Source organism: Pleurodeles waltl, chromosome 4_1 (assembly GCF_031143425.1).
Source record: "Pleurodeles waltl isolate 20211129_DDA chromosome 4_1, aPleWal1.hap1.20221129, whole genome shotgun sequence".
Lineage (NCBI taxonomy): Eukaryota > Metazoa > Chordata > Amphibia > Caudata > Salamandridae > Pleurodeles > Pleurodeles waltl.
The window spans coordinates 849963028-849986847 of NC_090442.1; positions in this window are offsets into that span (position 1 = coordinate 849963028).

Here is a 23820-nt window from a genome sequence, read left to right on the forward strand (position 1 = left end):
TGAATGAGATGGGGAGATGGGGAGATGCTCCAATGAATGAATGAGATGGGGAGATGGGGAGATGGGGAGATGGGGAGATGCTCCAATGAATGGGGGAGATGGGGAGATGGGGAGATGCTCCAATGAATGGGGGAGATGGGGAGATGGGGAGATGGGGAGATGCTCCAATGAATGAATGAGATGGGGAGATGGGGAGATGGGGAGATGGGGAGATGCTCCAATGAATGGGGGAGATGGGGAGATGGGGAGATGCTCCAATGAATGGGGGAGATGGGGAGATGGGGAGATGGGGAGATGCTCCAATGAATGGGGGAGAGGGGGAGAGGGGGAGATGCTCCAATGAATGGGGGAGAGGGGGAGAGGGGGAGAGGGGGAGATGGGGAGATGCTCCAATGAATGGGGGAGAGGGGGAGAGGGGGAGAGGGGGAGATGCTCCAATGAATGGGGGAGAGGGGGAGAGGGGGAGAGGGGGAGATGCTCCAATGAATGGGGGAGATGGGGAGAGGGGGAGAGGGGGAGAGGGGGAGAGGGGGAGAGGGGGAGATGCTCCAATGAATGGGGGAGATGGGGAGAGGGGGAGAGGGGGAGATGGGGAGATGCTCCAATGAATGAATGAGATGGGGAGATGGGGAGATGGGGAGATGGGGAGATGGGGAGATGCTCCAATGAATGAATGAGATGGGGAGATGGGGAGATGGGGAGATGGGGAGATGGGGAGATGCTCCAATGAATGAATGAGATGGGGAGATGGGGAGATGGGGAGATGCTCCAATGAATGAATGAGATGGGGAGATGGGGAGATGGGGAGATGGGGAGATGCTCCAATGAATGAATGAGATGGGGAGATGGGGAGATGGGGAGATGGGGAGATGCTCCAATGAATGAATGAGATGGGGAGATGGGGAGATGGGGAGATGGGGAGATGCTCCAATGAATGAATGAGATGGGGAGATGGGGAGATGGGGAAATGCTCCAATGAATGGGGGAGATGGGGAGATGGGGAGATGGGGAGATGGGGAGATGCTCCAATGAATGGGGGAGATGGGGAGATGGGGAGATGGGGAGATGCTCCAATGAATGGGGGAGATGGGGAGATGGGGAGATGGGGAGATGCTCCAATGAATGAATGAGATGGGGAGATGGGGAGATGGGGAGATGGGGAGATGGGGAGATGCTCCAATGAATGAATGAGATGGGGAGATGGGGAGATGGGGAGATGCTCCAATGAATGAATGAGATGGGGAGATGGGGAGATGGGGAGATGCTCCAATGAATGGGGGAGATGGGGAGATGGGGAGATGGGGAGATGCTCCAATGAATGGGGGAGATGGGGAGATGGGGAGATGGGGAGATGCTCCAATGAATGGGGGAGATGGGGAGATGGGGAGATGGGGAGATGGGGAGATGGGGAGATGCTCCAATGAATGGGGGAGATGGGGAGATGGGGAGATGGGGAGATGCTCCAATGAATGGGGGAGATGGGGAGATGGGGAGATGCTCCAATGAATGAATGAGATGGGGAGATGGGGAGATGGGGAGATGCTCCAATGAATGAATGAGATGGGGAGATGGGGAGATGGGGAGATGCTCCAATGAATGAATGAGATGGGGAGATGGGGAGATGGGGAGATGCTCCAATGAATGGGGGAGATGGGGAGATGGGGAGATGGGGAGATGCTCCAATGAATGGGGGAGATGGGGAGATGGGGAGATGGGGAGATGGGGAGATGCTCCAATGAATGGGGGAGATGGGGAGATGGGGAGAGGGGGAGATGGGGAGATGGGGAGATGCTCCAATGAATGGGGGAGATGGGGAGATGGGGAGAGGGGGAGAGGGGGAGATGCTCCAATGAATGGGGGAGATGGGGAGATGGGGAGAGGGGGAGATGGGGAGATGCTCCAATGAATGGGGGAGAGGGGGAGAGGGGGAGAGGGGGAGATGGGGAGATGGGGAGATGCTCCAATGAATGGGGGAGATGGGGAGAGGGGGAGAGGGGGAGAGGGGGAGAGGGGGAGAGGGGGAGATGCTCCAATGAATGGGGGAGATGGGGAGAGGGGGAGAGGGGGAGAGGGGGAGAGGGGGAGAGGGGGAGATGGGGAGATGGGGAGATGCTCCAATGAATGGGGGAGAGGGGGAGAGGGGAGAGGGGGAGAGGGGGAGATGGGGAGATGCTCCAATGAATGGGGGAGATGGGGAGATGCTCCAATGAATGGGGGAGATGGGGAGATGCTCCAATGAATGGGGGAGAGGGGGAGAGGGGGAGAGGGGGAGATGCTCCAATGAATGGGGGAGAGGGGGAGAGTGGGAGAGGGGGAGATGCTCCAATGAATGGGGGAGATGGGGAGATGCTCCAATGAATGGGGGAGAGGGGGAGAGGGGGAGAGGGGGAGAGGGGGAGAGGGGGAGATGCTCCAATGAATGGGGGAGAGGGGGAGAGGGGGAGAGGGGGAGAGGGGGAGATGCTCCAATGAATGGGGGAGAGGGGGAGAGGGGGAGAGGGGGAGATGCTCCAATGAATGGGGGAGATGGGGAGATGCTCCAATGAATGGGGGAGAGGGGGAGATGCTCCGGGGAGAGGGGGAGAGGGGGAGAGGGGGAGAGGGGGAGAGGGGGAGATGCTCCAATGAATGGGGGAGAGGGGGAGAGGGGGAGAGGGGGAGATGGGGAGAGGGGGAGATGCTCCAATGAATGGGGGAGAGGGGGAGAGGGGGAGAGGGGGAGAGGGGGAGATGCTCCAATGAATGGGGGAGAGGGGGAGAGGGGGAGAGGGGGAGATGCTCCAATGAATGGGGGAGAGGGGGAGATGCTCCAATGAATGGGGGAGAGGGGGAGAGGGGGAGAGGGGGAGAGGGGGAGAGGGGGAGAGGGGGAGATGCTCCAATGAATGGGGGAGAGGGGGAGAGGGGGAGATGCTCCAATGAATGGGGGAGAGGGGGAGAGGGGGAGATGCTCCAATGAATGGGGGAGAGGGGGAGAGGGGGAGAGGGGGAGATGCTCCAATGAATGGGGGAGAGGGGGAGAGGGGGAGAGGGGGAGAGGGGGAGAGGGGGAGATGCTCCAATGAATGGGGGAGAGGGGGAGAGGGGGAGAGGGGGAGAGGGGGAGATTCTCCAATGAATGGGGGAGAGGGGGAGAGGGGGAGAGGGGGAGAGGGGGAGAGGGGGAGATGCTCCAATGAATGGGGGAATGGGGGAGATGGGGAGATGGGGAGATGGGGAGAGGGGGAGAGGGGGAGAGGGGGAGAGGGGGAGATGCTCCAATGAATGGGGGAATGGGGGAGATGGGGAGATGGGGAGATGGGGAGATGCTCCAATGAATGGGGGAGAGGGGGAGATGGGGAGATGGGGAGATGGGGAGATGCTCCAATGAATGGGGGAGAGGGGGAGAGGGGGAGAGGGGGAGATGCTCCAATGAATGGGGGAGAGGGGGAGAGGGGGAGAGGGGGAGATGCTCCAATGAATGGGGGAGAGGGGGAGAGGGGGAGAGGGGGAGATGCTCCAATGAATGGGGGAGATGGGGAGAGGGGGAGAGGGGGAGAGGGGGAGATGCTCCAATGAATGGGGGAGATGGGGAGAGGGGGAGAGGGGGAGAGGGGGAGATGCTCCAATGAATGGGGGAGATGGGGAGAGGGGGAGAGGGGGAGAGGGGGAGATGCTCCAATGAATGGGGGAGAGGGGGAGAGGGGGAGATGCTCCAATGAATGGGGGAGAGGGGGAGAGGGGGAGATGCTCCAATGAATGGGGGAGAGGGGGAGAGGGGGAGATGCTCCAATGAATGGGGGAGAGGGGGAGAGGGGGAGATGCTCCAATGAATGGGGGAGAGGGGGAGAGGGGGAGATGCTCCAATGAATGGGGGAGATGGGGAGAGGGGGAGAGGGGGAGATGCTCCAATGAATGGGGGAGATGGGGAGAGGGGGAGAGGGGGAGATGCTCCAATGAATGGGGGAGATGGGGAGAGGGGGAGAGGGGGAGAGGGGGAGATGCTCCAAAGAATGGGGGAGAGGGGGAGATGCTCCAATGAATGGGGGAGATGGGGAGAGGGGGAGAGGGGGAGAGGGGGAGATGCTCCAATGAATGGGGGAGATGGGGAGAGGGGGAGAGGGGGAGAGGGGGAGATGCTCCAATGAATGGGGGAGAGGGGGAGAGGGGGAGATGCTCCAATGAATGGGGGAGATGGGGAGAGGGGGAGAGGGGGAGAGGGGGAGATGCTCCAATGAATGGGGGAGATGGGGAGAGGGGGAGAGGGGGAGAGGGGGAGATGCTCCAATGAATGGGGGAGAGGGGGAGAGGGGGAGATGCTCCAATGAATGGGGGAGATGGGGAGAGGGGGAGAGGGGGAGAGGGGGAGATGCTCCAATGAATGGGGGAGATGGGGAGAGGGGGAGATGCTCCAATGAATGGGGGAGAGGGGGAGAGGGGGAGATGCTCCAATGAATGGGGGAGAGGGGGAGAGGGGGAGAGGGGGAGAGGGGGAGATGCTCCAATGAATGGGGGAGAGGGGGAGAGGGGGAGATGCTCCAATGAATGGGGGAGATGGGGAGAGGGGGAGAGGGGGAGAGGGGGAGATGCTCCAATGAATGGGGGAGATGGGGAGAGGGGGAGAGGGGGAGATGCTCCAATGAATGGGGGAGATGGGGAGAGGGGGAGAGGGGGAGAGGGGGAGATGCTCCAATGAATGGGGGAGATGGGGAGAGGGGGAGAGGGGGAGAGGGGGAGATGCTCCAATGAATGGGGGAGATGGGGAGAGGGGGAGAGGGGAGATGCTCCAATGAATGGGGGAGAGGGGGAGATGCTCCAATGAATGGGGGAGATGGGGAGAGGGGGAGAGGGGGAGAGGGGGAGAGGGGGAGATGCTCCAATGAATGGGGGAGAGGGGGAGATGCTCCAATGAATGGGGGAGATGGGGAGAGGGGGAGAGGGGGAGAGGGGGAGAGGGGGAGATGCTCCAATGAATGGGGGAGAGGGGGAGATGCTCCAATGAATGGGGGAGATGGGGAGAGGGGGAGAGGGGGAGATGCTCCAATGAATGGGTGAGAGGGGGAGATGCTCCAATGAATGGGGGAGAGGGGGAGATGCTCCAATGAATGGGGGAGATGGGGAGAGGGGGAGAGGGGGAGAGGGGGAGAGGGGGAGAGGGGGAGATGCTCCAATGAATGGGGGAGAGGGGGAGAGGGGGAGATGCTCCAATGAATGGGGGAGATGGGGAGAGGGGGAGAGGGGGAGAGGGGGAGAGGGGGAGATGCTCCAATGAATGGGGGAGAGGGGGAGAGGGGGAGATGCTCCAATGAATGGGGGAGATGGGGAGAGGGGGAGAGGGGGAGAGGGGGAGAGGGGGAGATGCTCCAATGAATGGGGGAGAGGTGGAGAGGGGGAGATGCTCCAATGAATGGGGGAGATGGGGAGAGGGGGAGAGGGGGAGAGGGGGAGATGCTCCAATGAATGGGGGAGAGGGGGAGAGGGGGAGATGCTCCAATGAATGGGGGAGAGGGGGAGATGCTCCAATGAATGGGGGAGATGGGGAGAGGGGGAGAGGGGGAGAGGGGGAGATGCTCCAATGAATGGGGGAGAGGGGGAGAGGGGGAGATGCTCCAATGAATGGGGGAGAGGGGGAGATGCTCAAATGAATGGGGGAGATGGGGAGAGGGGGAGAGGGGGAGAGGGGGAGATGCTCCAATGAATGGGGGAGAGGGGGAGATGCTCCAATGAATGGGGGAGATGGGGAGAGGGGGAGAGGGGGAGATGCTCCAATGAATGGGGGAGAGGGGGAGAGGGGGAGATGCTCCAATGAATGGGGGAGATGGGGAGAGGGGGAGAGGGGGAGAGGGGGAGATGCTCCAATGAATGGGGGAGAGGGGGAGAGGGGGAGATGCTCCAATGAATGGGGGAGATGGGGAGAGGGGGAGAGGGGGAGAGGGGGAGATGCTCCAATGAATGGGGGAGATGGGGAGAGGGGGAGAGGGGGAGATGCTCCAATGAATGGGGGAGATGGGGAGAGGGGGAGAGGGGGAGATGCTCCAATGAATGGGGGAGATGGGGAGAGGGGGAGAGGGGGAGAGGGGGAGAGGGGGAGAGGGGGAGAGGGGGAGATGCTCCAATGAATGGGGGAGATGGGGAGAGGGGGAGATGCTCCAATGAATGGGGGAGAGGGGGAGAGGGGGAGAGGGGGAGAGGGGGAGAGGGGGAGATGCTCCAATGAATGGGGGAGAGGGGGAGAGGGGGAGATGCTCCAATGAATGGGGGAGAGGGGGAGAGGGGGAGAGGGGGAGATGCTCCAATGAATGGGGGAGATGGGGAGAGGGGGAGAGGGGGAGATGCTCCAATGAATGGGGGAGATGGGGAGAGGGGGAGAGGGGGAGATGCTCCAATGAATGGGGGAGATGGGGAGAGGGGGAGAGGGGGAGATGCTCCAATGAATGGGGGAGATGGGGAGAGGGGGAGAGGGGGAGATGCTCCAATGAATGGGGGAGATGGGGAGAGGGGGAGAGGGGGAGAGGGGGAGATGCTCCAATGAATGGGGGAGAGGGGGAGAGGGGGAGAGGGGGAGATGCTCCAATGAATGGGGGAGAGGGGGAGAGGGGGAGAGGGGGAGATGCTCCAATGAATGGGGGAGATGGGGAGAGGGGGAGAGGGGGAGAGGGGGAGATGCTCCAATGAATGGGGGAGATGGGGAGAGGGGGAGAGGGGGAGAGGGGGAGATGCTCCAATGAATGGGGGAGAGGGGGAGAGGGGGAGAGGGGGAGATGCTCCAATGAATGGGGGAGAGGGGGAGAGGGGGAGATGCTCCAATGAATGGGGGAGATGGGGAGAGGGGGAGAGGGGGAGAGGTGGAGATGCTCCAATGAATGGGGGAGAGGGGGAGAGGGGGAGAGGGGGAGATGCTCCAATGAATGGGGGAGATGGGGAGAGGGGGAGAGGGGGAGATGCTCCAATGAATGGGGGAGAGGGGGAGAGGGGGAGAGGGGGAGAGGCTCCAATGAATGGGGGAGATGGGGAGAGGGGGAGAGGGGGAGAGGGGGAGATGCTCCAATGAATGGGGGAGAGGGGGAGAGGGGGAGAGGGGGAGATGCTCCAATGAATGGGGGAGATGGGGAGAGGGGGAGAGGGGGAGATGCTCCAATGAATGGGGGAGAGGGGGAGAGGGGGAGAGGGGGAGATGCTCCAATGAATGGGGGAGATGGGGAGAGGGGGAGAGGGGGAGAGGGGGAGATGCTCCAATGAATGGGGGAGAGGGGGAGAGGGGGAGATGCTCCAATGAATGGGGGAGATGGGGAGAGGGGGAGAGGGGGAGATGCTCCAATGAATGGGGGAGAGGGGGAGAGGGGGAGAGGGGGAGATGCTCCAATGAATGGGGGAGATGGGGAGAGGGGGAGAGGGGGAGATGCTCCAATGAATGGGGGAGAGGGGGAGAGGGGGAGAGGGGGAGATGCTCCAATGAATGGGGGAGATGGGGAGAGGGGGAGAGGGGGAGAGGGGGAGAGGGGGAGATGCTCCAATGAATGGGGGAGATGGGGAGAGGGGGAGAGGGGGAGAGGGGGAGAGGGGGAGATGCTCCAATGAATGGGGGAGAGGGGGAGAGGGGGAGATGCTCCAATGAATGGGGGAGATGGGGAGAGGGGGAGAGGGGGAGAGGGGGAGAGGGGGAGATGCTCCAATGAATGGGGGAGAGGGGGAGAGGGGGAGAGGGGGAGATGCTCCAATGAATGGGGGAGATGGGGAGAGGGGGAGAGGGGGAGAGGGGGAGAGGGGGAGATGCTCCAATGAATGGGGGAGAGGGGGAGAGGGGGAGATGCTCCAATGAATTGGGGAGATGGGGAGAGGGGGAGAGGGGGAGAGGGGGAGATGCTCCAATGAATGGGGGAGAGGGGGAGAGGGGGAGAGGGGGAGATGCTCCAATGAATGGGGGAGATGGGGAGAGGGGGAGAGGGGGAGAGGGGGAGAGGGGGAGATGCTCCAATGAATGGGGGAGATGGGGAGAGGGGGAGAGGGGGAGAGGGGGAGAGGGGGAGAGGGGGAGAGGGGGAGATGCTCCAATGAATGGGGGAGAGGGGGAGAGGGGGAGATGCTCCAATGAATGGGGGAGATGGGGAGAGGGGGAGAGGGGGAGAGGGGGAGATGCTCCAATGAATGGGGGAGATGGGGAGAGGGGGAGAGGGGGAGAGGGGGAGAGGGGGAGATGCTCCAATGAATGGGGGAGATGGGGAGAGGGGGAGAGGGGGAGAGGGGGAGAGGGGGAGATGCTCCAATGAATGGGGGAGATGGGGAGAGGGGGAGAGGGGGAGAGGGGGAGATGCTCCAATGAATGGGGGAGATGGGGAGAGGGGGAGAGGGGGAGAGGGGGAGAGGGGGAGATGCTCCAATGAATGGGGGAGAGGGGGAGAGGGGGAGATGCTCCAATGAATGGGGGAGAGGGGGAGAGGGGGAGAGGGGGAGAGGGGGAGATGCTCCAATGAATGGGGGAGAGGGGGAGAGGGGGAGAGGGGGAGATGCTCCAATGAATGGGGGAGATGGGGAGAGGGGGAGAGGGGGAGAGGGGGAGAGGGGGAGATGCTCCAATGAATGGGGGAGATGGGGAGAGGGGGAGAGGGGGAGAGGGGGAGAGGGGGAGATGCTCCAATGAATGGGGGAGAGGGGGAGAGGGGGAGAGGGGGAGATGCTCCAATGAATGGGGGAGATGGGGAGAGGGGGAGAGGGGGAGATGCTCCAATGAATGGGGGAGATGGGGAGAGGGGGAGAGGGGGAGAGGGGGAGATGCTCCAATGAATGGGGGAGATGGGGAGATGGGGAGAGGGAGAGAGGGGGAGATGCTCCAATGAATGGGGGAGATGGGGAGAGGGGGAGAGGGGGAGATGCTCCAATGAATGGGGGAGATGGGGAGAGGGGGAGAGGGGGAGAGGGTGAGAGGGGGAGAGGGGGAGAGGGGGAGATGCTCCAATGAATGGGGGAGATGGGGAGAGGGGGAGAGGGGGAGAGGGGGAGAGGGGGAGAGGGGGAGATGCTCCAATGAATGGGGGAGATGGGGAGATGGGGAGATGGGGAGAGGGGGAGATGCTCCAATGAATGGGGGAGATGGGGAGAGGGGGAGAGGGGGAGAGGGGGAGAGGGGGAGATGCTCCAATGAATGGGGGAGATGGGGAGAGGGGGAGAGGGGGTGAGGGGGAGAGGGGGAGATGCTCCAATGAATGGGGGAGAGGGGGAGAGGGGGAGAGGGGGAGAGGGGGAGAGGGGGAGATGCTCCAATGAATGGGGGAGAGGGGGAGAGGGGGAGAGGGGGAGAGGGGGAGATGCTCCAATGAATGGGGGAGAGGGGGAGAGGGGGAGAGGGGGAGAGGGGGAGATGCTCCAATGAATGGGGGAGAGGGGGAGAGGGGGAGAGGGGGAGATGCTCCAATGAATGGGGGAGAGGGGGAGAGGGGGAGAGGGGGAGATGCTCCAATGAATGGGGGAGATGGGGAGATGGGGAGAGGGGGAGAGGGGGAGAAGGGGAGAGGGGGAGAGGGGGAGATGCTCCAATGAATGGGGGAGAGGGGGAGAGGGGGAGAGGGGGAGAGGGGGAGAGGGGGAGAGGGGGAGATGCTCCAATGAATGGGGGAGAGGGGGAGAGGGGGAGAGGGGGAGATGCTCCAATGAATGGGGGAGAGGGGGAGAGGGGGAGAGGGGGAGAGGGGGAGAGGGGGAGATGCTCCAATGAATGGGGGAGATGGGGAGAGGGGGAGAGGGGGAGAGGGGGAGAGGGGGAGATGCTCCAATGAATGGGGGAGATGGGGAGATGGGGAGATGGGGAGAGGGGGAGATGCTCCAATGAATGGGGGAGATGGGGAGATGGGGAGATGGGGAGAGGGGGAGATGCTCCAATGAATGGGGGAGATGGGGAGAGGGGGAGAGGGGGAGATGGGGAGAGGGGGAGATGCTCCAATGAATGGGGGAGATGGGGAGAGGGGGAGAGGGGGAGATGGGGAGAGGGGGAGATGCTCCAATGAATGGGGGAGATGGGGAGAGGGGGAGAGGGGGAGATGGGGAGAGGGGGAGATGCTCCAATGAATGGGGGAGATGGGGAGAGGGGGAGAGGGGGAGATGGGGAGAGGGGGAGATGCTCCAATGAATGGGGGAGATGGGGAGAGGGGGAGAGGGGGAGATGGGGAGAGGGGGAGATGCTCCTATGAATGGGGGAGATGGGGAGAGGGGGAGATGGGGAGAGGGGGAGAGGGGGAGATGCTCCAATGAATGGGGGAGATGGGGAGAGGGGGAGAGGGGGAGATGCTCCAATGAATGGGGGAGATGGGGAGAGGGGGAGAGGGGGAGATGCTCCAATGAATGGGGGAGATGGGGAGAGGGGGAGAGGGGGAGATGCTCCAATGAATGGGGGAGATGGGGAGAGGGGGAGAGGGGGAGATGGGGAGAGGGGGAGAGGGGGAGATGCTCCAATGAATGGGGGAGATGGGGAGAGGGGGAGAGGGGGAGATGCTCCAATGAATGGGGGAGATGGGGAGAGGGGGAGATGCTCCAATGAATGGGGGAGATGGGGAGAGGGGGAGAGGGGGAGATGGGGAGAGGGGGAGAGGGGGAGATGCTCCAATGAATGGGGGAGATGGGGAGAGGGGGAGAGGGGGAGATGCTCCAATGAATGGGGGAGATGGGGAGAGGGGGAGAGGGGGAGATGGGGAGAGGGGGAGAGGGGGAGATGCTCCAATGAATGGGGGAGATGGGGAGAGGGGGAGAGGGGGAGATGCTCCAATGAATGGGGGAGATGGGGAGAGGGGGAGAGGGGGAGAGGGGGAGAGGGGGAGAGGGGGAGAGGGGGAGATGCTCCAATGAATGGGGGAGATGGGGAGAGGGGGAGAGGGGGAGAGGGGGAGAGGGGGAGAGGGGGAGATGCTCCAATGAATGGGGGAGATGGGGAGAGGGGGAGAGGGGGAGAGGGGGAGAGGGGGAGAGGGGGAGATGCTCCAATGAATGGGGGAGAGGGGGAGAGGGGGAGATGCTCCAATGAATGGGGGAGAGGGGGAGAGGGGGAGATGCTCCAATGAATGGGGGAGATGGGGAGAGGGGGAGAGGGGGAGATGCTCCAATGAATGGGGGAGATGGGGAGAGGGGGAGAGGGGGAGATGCTCCAATGAATGGGGGAGATGGGGAGAGGGGGAGAGGGGGAGATGCTCCAATGAATGGGGGAGATGGGGAGAGGGGGAGAGGGGGAGATGCTCCAATGAATGGGGGAGATGGGGAGAGGGGGAGAGGGGGAGAGGGGGAGATGCTCCAATGAATGGGGGAGAGGGGGAGAGGGGGAGATGCTCCAATGAATGGGGGAGAGGGGGAGAGGGGGAGATGCTCCAATGAATGGGGGAGAGGGGGAGAGGGGGAGAGGGGGAGATGCTCCAATGAATGGGGGAGAGGGGGAGATGCTCCAATGAATGGGGGAGAGGGGGAGAGGGGGAGATGCTCCAATGAATGGGGGAGAGGGGGAGAGGGGGAGATGCTCCAATGAATGGGGGAGAGGGGGAGAGGGGGAGATGGGGAGAGGGGGAGAGGGGGAGATGCTCCAATGAATGGGGGAGAGGGGGAGAGGGGGAGAGGGGGAGATGCTCCAATGAATGGGGGAGAGGGGGAGAGGGGGAGAGGGGGAGATGCTCCAATGAATGGGGGAGAGGGGGAGAGGGGGAGATGGGGAGAGGGGGAGAGGGGGAGATGCTCCAATGAATGGGGGAGAGGGGGAGAGGGGGAGATGGGGAGAGAGGGAGAGGGGGAGATGCTCCAATGAATGGGGGAGAGGGGGAGAGGGGGAGAGGGGGAGATGCTCCAATGAATGGGGGAGATGGGGAGAGGGGGAGAGGGGGAGATGGGGAGAGGGGGAGAGGGGGAGATGCTCCAATGAATGGGGGAGAGGGGGAGAGGGGGAGAGGGGGAGATGCTCCAATGAATGGGGGAGAGGGGGAGAGGGGGAGATGGGGAGAGGCTCCAATGAATGGGGGAGAGGGGGAGAGGGGGAGAGGGGGAGAGGGGGAGATGCTCCAATGAATGGGGGAGAGGGGGAGAGGGGGAGAGGGGGAGATGGGGAGAGGCTCCAATGAATGGGGGAGAGGGGGAGAGGGGGAGAGGGGGAGAGGGGGAGATGCTCCAATGAATGGGGGAGAGGGGGAGAGGGGGAGAGGGGGAGATGCTCCAATGAATGGGGGACAGGGGGAGAGGGGGAGAGGGGGAGATGCTCCAATGAATGGGGGAGAGGGGGAGAGGGGGAGAGGGGGAGAGGGGGAGATGCTCCAATGAATGGGGGAGATGGGGAGAGGGGGAGAGGGGGAGATGCTCCAATGAATGGGGGAGATGGGGAGAGGGGGAGATGGGGAGATGGGGAGAGGGGGAGATGCTCCAATGAATGGGGGAGATGGGGAGAGGGGGAGAGGGGGAGATGCTCCAATGAATGGGGGAGATGGGGAGAGGGGGAGATGGGGAGATGGGGAGAGGGGGAGATGCTCCAATGAATGGGGGAGATGGGGAGAGGGGGAGAGGGGGAGATGCTCCAATGAATGGGGGAGATGGGGAGAGGGGGAGATGGGGAGATGGGGAGAGGGGGAGATGCTCCAATGAATGGGGGAGATGGGGAGAGGGGGAGAGGGGGAGATGCTCCAATGAATGGGGGAGATGGGGAGAGGGGGAGATGGGGAGATGGGGAGAGGGGGAGATGCTCCAATGAATGGGGGAGATGGGGAGAGGGGGAGAGGGGGAGATGCTCCAATGAATGGGGGAGATGGGGAGAGGGGGAGATGGGGAGATGGGGAGAGGGGGAGATGCTCCAATGAATGGGGGAGATGGGGAGAGGGGGAGAGGGGGAGATGCTCCAATGAATGGGGGAGATGGGGAGAGGGGGAGATGGGGAGATGGGGAGAGGGGGAGAGGGGGAGATGCTCCAATGAATGGGGGAGATGGGGAGAGGGGGAGAGGGGGAGATGCTCCAATGAATGGGGGAGATGGGGAGAGGGGGAGATGGGGAGATGGGGAGAGGGGGAGATGCTCCAATGAATGGGGGAGATGGGGAGAGGGGGAGAGGGGGAGATGCTCCAATGAATGGGGGAGATGGGGAGAGGGGGAGAGGGGGAGATGCTCCAATGAATGGGGGAGATGGGGAGAGGGGGAGATTGGGAGATGGGGAGAGGGGGAGATGCTCCAATGAATGGGGGAGATGGGGAGAGGGGGAGAGGGGGAGATGCTCCAATGAATGGGGGAGATGGGGAGAGGGGGAGATGGGGAGAGGGGGAGAGGGGGAGATGCTCCAATGAATGGGGGAGATGGGGAGAGGGGGAGAGGGGGAGAGGGGGAGAGGGGGAGATGCTCCAATGAATGGGGGAGATGGGGAGATGGGGAGATGGGGAGAGGGGGAGATGCTCCAATGAATGGGGAAATGGGGAGAGGGGGAGAGGGGGAGAGGGGGAGAGGGGGAGATGCTCCAATGAATTGGGGAGATGGGGAGAGGGGGAGAGGGGGAGAGGGGGAGAGGGGGAGAGGGGGAGAGGGGGAGATGCTCCAATGAATGGGGGAGATGGGGAGAGGGGGAGAGGGGGAGATGCTCCAATGAATGGGGGAGATGGGGAGAGGGGGAGAGGGGGAGATGCTCCAATGAATGAGGGAGATGGGGAGAGGGGGAGAGGGGGAGATGCTCCAATGAATGGGGGAGATGGGGAGAGGGGGAGAGGGGGAGATGCTCCAATGAATGGGGGAGATGGGGAGAGGGGGAGAGGGGGAGATGCTCCAATGAATGGGGGAGATGGGGAGAGGGGGAGAGGGGGAGAGGGGGAGAGGCTCCAATGAATGGGGGAGATGGGGAGAGGGGGAGAGGGGGAGATGGGGAGAGGGGGAGATGCTCCAATGAATGGGGGAGAGGGGGAGATGGGGAGAGGGGGAGATGCTCCAATGAATGGGGGAGAGGGGGAGATGGGGAGAGGGGGAGATGCTCCAATGAATGGGGGAGAGGGGGAGATGGGGAGAGGGGGAGATGCTCCAATGAATGAGGGAGATGGGGAGAGGGGGAGAGGGGGAGATGGGGAGAGGGGGAGATGCTCCAATGAATGGGGGAGAGGGGGAGAGGGGGAGAGGGGGAGAGGGGGAGATGCTCCAATGAATGGGGGAGAGGGGGAGAGGGGGAGAGGGGGAGAGGGGGAGATGCTCCAATGAATGGGGGAGAGGGGGAGAGGGGGAGAGGGGGAGAGGGGGAGATGCTCCAATGAATGGGGGAGAGGGGGAGAGGGGGAGAGGGGGAGATGCTCCAATGAATGGGGGAGAGGGGGAGAGGGGGAGAGGGGGAGAGGGGGAGATGCTCCAATGAATGGGGGAGATGGGGAGAGGGGGAGAGGGGGAGATGCTCCAATGAATGGGGGAGATGGGGAGAGGGGGAGAGGGGGAGATGGGGAGAGGCTCCAATGAATGGGGGAGATGGGGAGAGGGGGAGAGGGGGAGATGGGGAGAGGGGGAGATGCTCCAATGAATGGGGGAGAGGGGGAGATGGGGAGAGGGGGAGATGCTCCAATGAATGGGGGAGAGGGGGAGATGGGGAGAGGGGGAGATGCTCCAATGAATGGGGGAGAGGGGGAGATGGGGAGAGGGGGAGATGCTCCAATGAATGGGGGAGATGGGGAGAGGGGGAGAGGGGGAGATGCTCCAATGAATGGGGGAGAGGGGGAGAGGGGGAGAGGGGGAGATGCTCCAATGAATGGGGGAGAGGGGGAGAGGGGGAGAGGGGGAGAGGGGGAGATGCTCCAATGAATGGGGGAGAGGGGGAGAGGGGGAGAGGGGGAGATGCTCCAATGAATGGGGGAGAGGGGGAGAGGGGGAGAGGGGGAGATGCTCCAATGAATGGGGGAGAGGGGGAGAGGGGGAGATGGGGAGAGGGGGAGATGCTCCAATGAATGGGGGAGAGGGGGAGATGGGGAGAGGGGGAGATGCTCCAATGAATGGGGGAGAGGGGGAGAGGGGGAGAGGGGGAGAGGGGGAGATGCTCCAATGAATGGGGGAGATGGGGAGAGGGGGAGAGGGGGAGATGCTCCAATGAATGGGGGAGATGGGGAGAGGGGGAGAGGGGGAGATGGGGAGAGGCTCCAATGAATGGGGGAGATGGGGAGAGGGGGAGAGGGGGAGATGGGGAGAGGGGGAGATGCTCCAATGAATGGGGGAGAGGGGGAGATGGGGAGAGGGGGAGATGCTCCAATGAATGGGGGAGAGGGGGAGATGGGGAGAGGGGGAGATGCTCCAATGAATGGGGGAGAGGGGGAGATGGGGAGAGGGGGAGATGCTCCAATGAATGGGGGAGATGGGGAGAGGGGGAGAGGGGGAGATGCTCCAATGAATGGGGGAGAGGGGGAGAGGGGGAGAGGGGGAGATGCTCCAATGAATGGGGGAGAGGGGGAGAGGGGGAGAGGGGGAGATGCTCCAATGAATGGGGGAGAGGGGGAGAGGGGGAGAGGGGGAGATGCTCCAATGAATGGGGGAGAGGGGGAGAGGGGGAGAGGGGGAGAGGGGGAGAGGGGGAGATGCTCCAATGAATGGGGGAGAGGGGGAGAGGGGGAGAGGGGGAGATGCTCCAATGAATGGGGGAGAGGGGGAGAGGGGGAGAGGGGGAGATGCTCCAATGAATGGGGGAGAGGGGGAGAGGGGGAGATGGGGAGATGCTCCAATGAATGGGGGAGAGGGGGAGAGGGGGAGAGGGGGAGATGCTCCAATGAATGGAGGAGAGGGGGAGAGGGGGAGAGGGGGAGAGGGGGAGATGCTCCAATGAATGGGGGAGAGGGGGAGATGGGGAGAGGGGGAGATGCTCCAATGAATGGGGGAGAGGGGGAGAGGGGGAGAGGGGGAGAGGGGGAGATGCTCCAATGAATGGGGGAGAGGGGGAGAGGGGGAGATGGGGAGAGGGGGAGATGCTCCAATGAATGGGGGAGAGGGGGAGATGGGGAGAGGGGGAGATGCTCCAATGAATGGGGGAGAGGGGGAGATGGGGAGATGCTCCAATGAATGGGGGAGATGGGGAGAGGGGGAGATGCTCCAATGAATGGGGGAGAGGGGGAGAGGGGGAGAGGGGGAGAGGGGGAGATGCTCCAATGAATGGGGGAGAGGGGGAGAGGGGGAGAGGGGGAGATGCTCCAATGAATGGGGGAGAGGGGGAGAGGGGGAGAGGGGGAGAGGGGGAGATGCTCCAATGAATGGGGGAGAGGGGGAGAGGGGGAGATGGGGAGATGGGGAGATGCTCCAATGAATGGGGGAGAGAGGGAGAGGGGGAGAGGGGGAGAGGGGGAGATGCTCCAATGAATGGGGGAGAGGGGGAGAGGGGGAGATGCTCCAATGAATGGGGGAGAGGGGGAGAGGGGGAGATGGGGAGAGGGGGAGATGCTCCAATGAATGGGGGAGAGGGGGAGATGGGGAGAGGGGGAGATGCTCCAATGAATGGGGGAGAGGGGGAGATGGGGAGATGGGGAGACGCTCCAATGAATGGGGGAGAGGGGGAGATGGGGAGAGGGGGAGATGCTCCAATGAATGGGGGAGAGGGGGAGATGGGGAGATGGGGAGATGCTCCAATGAATGGGGGAGATGGGGAGAGGGGGAGATGCTCCAATGAATGGGGGAGAGGGGGAGATGGGGAGAGGGGGAGAGGGGGAGATGCTCCAATGAATGGGGGAGAGGGGGAGAGGGGGAGATGCTCCAATGAATGGGGGAGAGGGGGAGAGGGGGAGATGGGGAGAGGGGGAGATGCTCCAATGAATGGGGGAGAGGGGGAGATGGGGAGAGGGGGAGATGCTCCAATGAATGGGGGAGAGGGGGAGATGGGGAGATGCTCCAATGAATGGGGGAGAGGGGGAGATGGGGAGAGGGGGAGATGCTCCAATGAATGGGGGAGAGGGGGAGATGGGGAGATGGGGAGATGCTCCAATGAATGGGGGAGAGGGGGAGATGGGGAGAGGGGGAGATGCTCCAATGAATGGGGGAGAGGGGGAGATGGGGAGATGGGGAGATGGGGGAGATGCTCCAATGAATGGGGGAGATGGGGAGAGGGGGAGATGCTCCAATGAATGGGGGAGAGGGGGAGATGGGGAGATGGGGGAGATGCTCCAATGAATGGGGGAGATGGGGAGAGGGGGAGATGCTCCAATGAATGGGGGAGAGGGGGAGATGGGGAGATGGGGAGATGGGGGAGATGCTCCAATGAATGGGGGAGATGGGGAGAGGGGGAGATGCTCCAATGAATGGGGGAGAGGGGGAGATGGGGAGATGGGGAGATGGGGGAGATGCTCCAATGAATGGGGGAGATGGGGAGAGGGGGAGATGCTCCAATGAATGGGGGAGAGGGGGAGATGGGGAGATGGGGAGATGGGGGAGATGCTCCAATGAATGGGGGAGATGGGGAGAGGGGGAGATGCTCCAATGAATGGGGGAGAGGGGGAGATGGGGAGATGGGGAGATGGGGGAGATGCTCCAATGAATGGGGGAGATGGGGAGAGGGGGAGATGCTCCAATGAATGGGGGAGAGGGGGAGATGGGGAGATGGGGAGATGAGGGAGATGCTCCAATGAATGGGGGAGATGGGGAGAGGGGGAGATGCTCCAATGAATGGGGGAGATGCTCCAATGAATGGGGGAGATGGGGAGATGGGGGAGATGCTCCAATGAATGGGGGAGATGGGGAGATGGGGGAGATGCTCCAATGAATGGGGGAGATGCTCCAATGAATGGGGGAGATGGGGAGATGGGGAGATGGGGGAGATGCTCCAATGAATGGGGGAGATGCTCCAATGAGATGGGGAGATGGGGAGATGGGGGAGATGCTCCAATGAATGGGGGAGATGCTCCAATGAATGGGGGAGATGGGGAGATGGGGGAGATGGGGAGATGGGGGAGATGCTCCAATGAATGGGGGAGATGGGGAGATGTTGAGATGGGGAGATGGGGAGATGGGGAGATGGGGGAGATGCTCCAATGAATGGGGGAGATGGGGAGAGGGGGAGATGCTCCAATGAATGGGGGAGATGGGGAGATGGGGGAGATGCTCCAATGAATGGGGGAGATGCTCCAATGAATGGGGGAGATGGGGAGATGGGGAGATGGGGAGATGGGGGAGATGCTCCAATGAATGGGGGAGATGCTCCAATGAGATGGGGAGATGGGGAGATGGGGGAGATGCTCCAATGAATGGGGGAGATGCTCCAATGAGATGGGGGAGAGGGGGAGAGGGGGAGAGGGGGAGAGGGGGAGATGCTCCAATGAATGGGGGAGATGGGGAGAGGGGGAGAGGGGGAGAGGGGGAGATGCTCCAATGAATGGGGGAGATGGGGAGAGGGGGAGAGGGGGAGAGGGGGAGATGCTCCAATGAATGGGGGAGAGGGGGAGAGGGGGAGAGGGGGAGATGCTCCAATGAATGGGGGAGAGGGGGAGAGGGGGAGAGGGGGAGAGGGGGAGAGGGGGAGATGCTCCAATGAATGGGGGAGAGGGGGAGAGGGGGAGAGGGGGAGATGGGGAGAGGGGGAGATGCTCCAATGAATGGGGGAGAGGGGGAGAGGGGGAGAGGGGGAGAGGGGGAGATGCTCCAATGAATGGGGGAGATGGGGAGAGGGGGAGATGGGGAGATGGGGAGAGGGGGAGATGCTCCAATGAATGGGGGAGATGGGGAGAGGGGGAGAGGGGGAGATGCTCCAATGAATGGGGGAGATGGGGAGAGGGGGAGATGGGGAGATGGGGAGAGGGGGAGAGGGGGAGAGGGGGAGATGCTCCAATGAATGGGGGAGAGGGGGAGAGGGGGAGAGGGGGAGATGCTCCAATGAATGGGGGAGAGGGGGAGAGGGGGAGATGCTCCAATGAATGAATGTGCGGGACAAAGGATCACTACCTGCCGCGGGGAGATGGGAAGATGGGGAGATGCTCCAATGAATGAATGTGCGGGACAAAGGATCACTACCTGCCGCGGGGAGATGGGGAGATGGGGAGATGGGGAGATGGGGAGATGCTCCAATGAATGTGCGGGACAAAGGATCACTACCTGCCGCGGGGAGATGGGAAGATGGGGAGATGCTCCAATGAATGAATGTGCGGAGATGGGGAGATGGGGAGATGGGGAGATGGGGAGATGGGGAGATGCTCCAATGAATGAATGTGCGGGACAAAGGATCACTACCTGCCGCGGGGAGATGGGAAGATGGGGAGATGCTCCAATGAATGAATGTGCGGGACAAAGGATCACTACCTGCCGCGGGGAGATGGGGAGATGGGGAGATGGGGAGATGGGGAGATGCTCCAATGAATGTGCGGGACAAAGGATCACTACCTGCCGCGGGGAGATGGGGAGATGGGGAGATGCTCCAATGAATGAATGTGCGGGACAAAGGATCACTACCTGCCGCGGGGAGATGGGGAGATGGGGAGATGCTCCAATGAATTAATGTGCGGGACAAAGGATCACTACCTGCCGCGGGGAGATGGGGAGATGGGGAGATAGGGAGATGGGGAGATGGGGAGATGGGGAGATGGGGAGATGGGGAGATGCTCCAATGAATGAATGTGCGGGACAAAGGATCACTACCTGCCGCGGGGAGATGGGGAGATGGGGAGATGGGGAGATGGGGAGATGCTCCAATGAATGAATGTGCGGGACAAAGGATCACTCCCGGGAGATGGGGAGATGGGGAGATGCTCCAATGAATGAATGTGCGGGACAAAGGATCACTACCGGGAGATGGGGAGATGGGGAGATGGGGAGATGGGGAGATGCTCCAATGAATGAATGTGCGGGACAAGAGATGGGGAGATGGGGAGATGGGGAGATGCTCCAATGAATGAATGTGCGGGACAAGAGATGGGGAGATGGGGAGATGGGGAGATGCTCCAATGAATGAATGTGCGGGACGGGAGATGGGGAGATGCTCCAATGAATGAATGTGCGAGACAGGGAGATGGGGAGATGCTCCAATGAATGAATGTGCGGAGACGGGGAGATGGGGAGATGCTCCAATGAATGAATGTGCGGAGACGGGGAGATGCTCCAATGAATGAATGTGCGGAGACGGGGAGATGGGGAGATGCTCCAATGAATGAATGTGCGGAGACGGGGAGATGGGGAGATGCTCCAATGAATGAATGTGCGGAGACGGGGAGATGGGGAGATGCTCCAATGAATGAATGTGCGGAGACGGGGAGATGGGGAGATGCTCCAATGAATGGAGATGGGGAGACGGGGAGATGGGGAGATGCTCCAATGAATGAATGTGCGGAGACGGGGAGATGGGGAGATGCTCCAATGAATGAATGTGCGGAGATGGGGAGATGGGGAGACGGGGAGATGGGGAGATGCTCCAATGAATGGAGATGGGGAGACGGGGAGATGCTCCAATGAATGGAGACGGGGAGATGGGGAGACGGGGAGACGGGGAGATGCTCCAATGAATGGAGACGGGGAGACGGGGAGATGCTCCAATGAATGGAGACGGGGAGATGGGGAGACGGGGAGATGCTCCAATGAATGGAGACGGGGAGATGGGGAGACGGGGAGATGGGGAGATGCTCCAATGAATGGAGACGGGGAGATGGGGAGACGGGGAGATGCTCCAATGAATGGAGACGGGGAGACGGGGAGATGGGGAGATGCTCCAATGAATGGAGACGGGGAGATGGGGAGACGGGGAGATGGGGAGATGCTCCAATGAATGGAGACGGGGAGATGGGGAGACGGGGAGATGGGGAGATGCTCCAATGAATGGAGACGGGGAGATGGGGAGACGGGGAGATGGGGAGATGCTCCAATGAATGGAGACGGGGAGATGGGGAGATAGGGAGATGCTCCAATGAATGGAGACGGGGAGATGGGGAGACGGGGAGACGGGGAGATGCTCCAATGAAGGGAGACGGGGAGACGGGGAGATGGGGAGATGCTCCAATGAATGAATGTGCCGGACAAAGGATCACTACCTGCCGCAATCATGTCTAACTGGGGGGAGATGGGGAGATGGGGAGATGGGGAGATGCTCCAATGAATGAATGTGCGGGACAAAGGATCACTACCTGCCGCAATCATGTCTAACTGGGGGGAGATGGGGAGATGGGGAGATGCTCCAATGAATGAATGTGCGGGACAAAGGATCACTACCTGCCGCAATCATGTCTAACTGGGGGGAGATGGGGAGATGGGGAGATGCTCCAATGAATGAATGTGCGGGACAAAGGATCACTACCTGCCGCAATCATGTCTAACTGGGGGGAGATGGGGAGATGGGGAGATGCTCCAATGAATGAATGTGCGGGACAAAGGATCACTACCTGCCGCAATCATGTCTAACTGGGGGAGATGGGGAGATGGGGAGATGCTCCAATGAATGAATGTGCGGGACAAAGGATCACTACCTGCCGCAATCATGTCTAACTGGGGGGAGATGGGGAGATGGGGAGATGCTCCAATGAATGAATGTGCGGGACAAAGGATCACTACCTGCCGCAATCATGTCTAACTGGGGGGAGATGGGGAGATGGGGAGATGGGGAGATGCTCCAATGAATGAATGTGCGGGACAAAGGATCACTACCTGCCGCAATCATGTCTAACTGGGGGGAGATGGGGAGATGGGGAGATGCTCCAATGAATGAATGTGCGGGACAAAGGATCACTACCTGCCGCAATCATGTCTAACTGGGGGGAGATGGGGAGATGGGGAGATGCTCCAATGAATGAATGTGCGGGACAAAGGATCACTACCTGCCGCAATCATGTCCAACTGGGGGGAGATGGGGAGATGGGGAGATGCTCCAATGAATGAATGTGCGGGACAAAGGATCACTACCTGCCGCAATCATGTCTAACTGGGGGGAGATGGGTAGATGGGGAGATGCTCCAATGAATGAATGTGCGGGACAAAGGATCACTACCTGCCGCAATCATGTCTAACTGGGGGGAGATGGGGAGATGCTCCAATGAATGAATGTGCGGGACAAAGGATCACTACCTGCCGCAATCATGTCTAACTGGGGGGAGATGGGGAGATGGGGAGATGGGGAGATGCTCCAATGAATGAATGTGCGGGACAAAGGATCACTACCTGCCGCAATCATGTCTAACTGGGGGGAGATGGGGAGATGCTCCAATGAATGAATGTGCGGGACAAAGGATCACTACCTGCCGCAATCATGTCTAACTGGGGGGAGATGGGGAGATGGGGAGATGCTCCAATGAATGAATGTGCGGGACAAAGGATCACTACCTGCCGCAATCATGTCTAACTGGGGGGAGATGGGGAGATGGGGAGATGCTCCAATGAATGAATGTGCGGGACAAAGGATCACTACCTGCCGCAATCATGTCTAACTGGGGGGAGATGGGGAGATGGGGAGATGCTCCAATGAATGAATGTGCGGGACAAAGGATCACTACCTGCCGCAATCATGTCTAACTGGGGGGAGATGGGGAGATGGGGAGATGCTCCAATGAATGAATGTGCGGAACAAAGGATCACTACCTGCCGCAATCATGTCTAACTGGGGGGAGATGGGGAGATGGGGAGATGCTCCAATGAATGAATGTGCGGGACAAAGGATCACTACCTGCCGCAATCATGTCTAACGATGGTGAGATGGGGAGATGGGGAGATGGGGAGATGGGGAGATGCTCCAATGAATGAATGTGCGGGACAAAGGATCACTACCTGCCGCAATCATGTCTAACGATGGGGAGATGGGGAGATGGGGAGATGCTCCAATGAATGAATGTGCGGGACAAAGGATCACTACCTGCCGCAATCATGTCTAACGATGGGGAGATGGGGAGATGCTCCAATGAATGAATGTGCGGGACAAAGGATCACTACCTGCCGCAATCATGTCTAACGATGGGGAGATGGGGAGATGGGGAGATGCTCCAATGAATGAATGTGCGGGACAAAGGATCACTACCTGCCGCAATCATGTGGGGAGATGGGGAGATGGGGAGATGCTCCAATGAATGAATGTGCGGGACAAAGGATCACTACCTGCCGCAATCATGTGGGGAGATGGGGAGAGGGGGAGATGCTCCAATGAATGAATGTGCGGGACAAAGGATCACTACCTGCCGCAATCATGTGGGGAGATGGGGAGATGGGGAGATGCTCCAATGAATGAATGTGCGGGACAAAGGATCACTACCTACCGCAATCATGTGGGGAGATGGGGAGATGGGGAGATGGGAAGATGGGGAGATGGGGAGATGCTCCAATGAATGAATGTGCGGGACAAAGGATCACTACCTGCCGCAATCATGTGGGGAGATGGGGAGATGGGGAGATGCTCCAATGAATGAATGTGCGGGACAAAGGATCACTACCTGCCGCAATCATGTCTAACGATGGGGAGATGGGGAGATGGGGAGATGGGGAGATGGGGAGATGCTCCAATGAATGAATGTGCGGGACAAAGGATCACTACCTGCCGCAATCATGTCTAACGATGGGGAGATGGGGAGATGCTCCAATGAATGAATGTGCGGGACAAAGGATCACTACCTGCCGCAATCATGTCTAACGATGGGGAGATGGGGAGATGGGGAGATGCTCCAATGAATGAATGTGCGGGACAAAGGATCACTACCTGCCGCAATCATGTGGGGAGATGGGGAGATGGGGAGATGCTCCAATGAATGAATGTGCGGGACAAAGGATCACTACCTGCCGCAATCATGTCGGGAGATGGGGAGATGGGGAGATGCTCCAATGAATGAATGTGCGGGACAAAGGATCACTACCTGCCGCAATCATGTGGGGAGATGGGAAGATGGGGAGATGCTCCAATGAATGAATGTGCGGGACAAAGGATCACTACCTGCCGCAATCATGTGGGGAGATGGG